Source organism: Drosophila suzukii, unplaced genomic scaffold (genome assembly GCF_043229965.1).
Source record: "Drosophila suzukii unplaced genomic scaffold, CBGP_Dsuzu_IsoJpt1.0 scf_4, whole genome shotgun sequence".
Lineage (NCBI taxonomy): Eukaryota > Metazoa > Arthropoda > Insecta > Diptera > Drosophilidae > Drosophila > Drosophila suzukii.
In genome coordinates this window covers 6,021,242-6,024,492 of record NW_027255927.1, presented here as the reverse complement: position 1 = coordinate 6,024,492, position 3,251 = coordinate 6,021,242, and the positions used below count along the sequence as shown (strand labels likewise).

General features: G+C 35.1%; 1 long non-coding RNA gene across 1 annotated transcript; it reads right to left on the bottom strand.

The window, feature by feature from the left end:
• Nucleotides 1-1,649: 1,649 nt before the first annotated feature.
• On the bottom strand, nt 1,650-2,671 carry LOC118878606 (uncharacterized). The gene is made up of 3 exons (XR_010654993.2): nt 2,527-2,671; nt 2,229-2,470; nt 1,650-2,165 (listed from the first exon to the last, which is right to left on the bottom strand). It is a non-coding gene; the product is annotated as an uncharacterized lncRNA (long non-coding RNA).
• Nucleotides 2,672-3,251: the final 580 nt, after the last annotated feature.

Sequence of the window (3,251 nt, the reverse complement as noted above, 5' to 3'; positions counted from 1 at the left end):
AAATATACGTCCTATACGGTTTCTGTAATATTAGATTTTATATGATTTTTCTTGCATAACTTGGATTTATATGCAAGAGTATATAAACTTTGGCTTGCCAAAGTTAGTTTCTATCTGTGTGAAATACTTTTGAAAGGAACATCGAATTATAGCAAATGCTTTAAGTGGTGATTATTTTTAGCAAGAATAAAACCATGCGACATATCACATGGGCTGAAAAGTCCCGGGCCTAACACATAGATGGCGCCACTTTTATTGCAGTCACCTTTTTTACACTTAATACTAATCTTCAAAAGACAACTGTTAAAATTTCATGATATTCTATTCATTAGTTTGTGAGTTATAGTGCTAAGAGTGACGCTACTTTTGTTATTTTCAAAACAATGGACCAAAAACAATTTCGTGTTTTATTTTTACACTGCTTCTTGATGGAAAAAAATACCGTTCAAGCGAAGGAGTGCCTTGAAAAGTGTTATGGGGACTCCGCTCCATCAGAACAACAATAAAACATTGGTTTGCTGACTTCAAACGTGGTCTTAGAGACACCGATGATGCAGAACGCAGTGGACGTCCAAATGAGGCGGTAACACCAGAAAACATCAAGAAAATCCACAAAATCGTTTTGAATGATAGAAAAGTGAAGTTGCGTGAGTTAGCTGACATCGTAAAGATATCATATAAAGATAGCTTTATATTGCATGAGCATTTGACTATAAGAAAGCTCTGTTCAAAATAGGTGCCGCGTTTGCTCACTGTTGAGCAAAAATAAAAATGTGCGTGGTGTAATATTCATCGACTATCTTGAGAAAGGACATACTATCAACAGTGAATATTATACAGCGTTATTGGAGCGTTTGAAGGACGAAATTGCAAAGAAACGACCGCATATGGCGAAGAAAAATATTTTGTTTTATCAAGACAACGCACCGTGTCACAAGTCAATCAAAACAATGACAAAACTACATGAATTGAACTTCGAATTCCTCCCACATCCACCGTATTCACCAGATTTGGTTCCCAGCGACTACTGGCTGTTCGCAGACCTGAAAAAAATGCTCGCCGTTAAGAAATTTCCCACGAATGAAGAGGTTATCGCTGATACTTAGGTCTATTTTGAGGCAAAAGATAAATCGTTCTACAAAAGTGGTATTGAAATGTTAGAGGGGCGCTGAAATGATTGCATTGCGCTTGATAGATAGATTACGTTGATAACTAAAGCTAGTTTTGAACCAAGAAAGCCGTGTTTTCTTTTATAGGCTCTGGTCTTTTCAGCCCAAGCTCTTTTTTCTAAGACTTACTGCGATTTTTCATTCAATCGATTTTCATAATGTCTGGAAGTGTAAATTTTTTAATTTTAACGAAAACTTATTATTGGTGTACCTCTCGCACTAATCGCACCAATTAGCGAGCAATATATAGTAGTAGCCTTCGCACACTCATCGGGTGCGCATCGTCACTAGTTTTATTGTGTGCAAAAAGTAAAAAGTTTGTAAAATGAATAATCTTCATTTGTTTTTCTAAACAAATTTCATCTCCTTCAAAGTAATCCTGTCCCGATAAAATACAATTATGGCTATGATTTTTTCTAAGAACCGACCAACAACGGCCCGAAATTCAACTCTTTTTAGAGGAATTGCTTCACGCAACCGATGCATAACGCTCAAAAAACATTCCTTATTAACAGTTTGGCACCACAGCACAAAAATCGAAAGCAAATGTCATTATTACCTTAATTTTTGATCCACTTTGACGTGCTCTTTTCGGTTTAGCCTCGCCCTTAACGCGATATTCGCTTAGTTAGTCGGTTGTCTCAAGTCTCATCTCCTATAATCATGCATTTGAGCTTGCCTTGATATGCAGAACGAATTGTTTCACACACATTAACGCGACGACTTCTTGCAAGAAATTAAGCGCTTTTGGTCGAAAAATCAGAAAATGCACTCTTGGTCGTTTGGTAAAGAACAGCGTGAATATATTACTGATAATGACATGACATAGAAACTATAATTACCCTCGAAGAATATGTTGTCCCAGCACTCATGCAATTCGTTAGCCACATACGCGAAAACGAATTTATTGCGTATTGACCTCCAAATTGAATATACAGAAGCCTTCTTAAAGGCATTTACAAACTGTCCAATATCGTCGTCAAATACCAAAAACGACTAATAACAAACAAATTTTGATTTTAATTTAAACGAAAATTGATTTTAAAATTGAAAATTTACCTCACAATGCGTCACCTCAATAGATATAATAATTTTGATTAGAAGGTCATCAAATAAGACATTTTTTTCTTGTAGCCATTTTTTTTTTAATCTCGCATTAATGAAATCATTCCCTTCGTTGTATTGTAAATTTAGAATATTAATTCCCACATAGCTGCTATATTCTGCGCTGTGAAGCAGTTGGAACTCAAATCTATCGTTCCAGAATATACAGATTGTACTTTCATTAAGATATGTTCCCACTGTGAAAGAAGAAGTTTGATTAACTATAACTTTTATTCCCTATAACTTTTATTACTAATAGCACTTAGGACAAGTGACCAACTTTGGTCGATAAGCATTTTGGCATTGCACTTCCAAGTTTGGTAAAGAAACAACGAGCTACTATCGGTAAGCGGTGCAGCCAATTGTGTCTACCAATTTGTAATCGTATTTATACCCGTTACTTCTGGGAATATTCTATTCGTTGTTAAGCTTGTAACAGATTAAGGAAGCGTTTCCAATCCTATAACGTTAATATGATTTTGATCAGGACCACCACCCGTGTCGACGTATCCATTTATCCGTATGAACTAGGAGATCTCGTAAACTATGAAATCTAGGACATTTTTTATGGTAAATGTAACATTTTCACCGAAACCCATTTGTTTCCCCATAACGTTAGAATTTATCTCAGTTTTAAAGATATTGTAAAGTTGTGTAAATTGAAGTAGTATTCAAGGCCGTTTGAGCCGGATAGGACAACTGGCTCTATAGCTCCCATATGAATGATTGAAGAAATAATGAAAGGGTAAGTCAACTTCGGCAGGCAAACATCTAGCTTTCTTTGTTGCTCCAAATTTATATTCATATACAAACAAATTAAGTAATTGAACAATTGTCTTGCATGTTTATTTAAAGTTCAGTTCTTTTAGAAAAACGTGATACTTTCATACGTAAAGCACGCGACATTTATTCAAGAGAAAATTAAAAATAATTCTAAAATAAATATGTCCTTGAATCGCTAAAAAAAATGTGTTTATA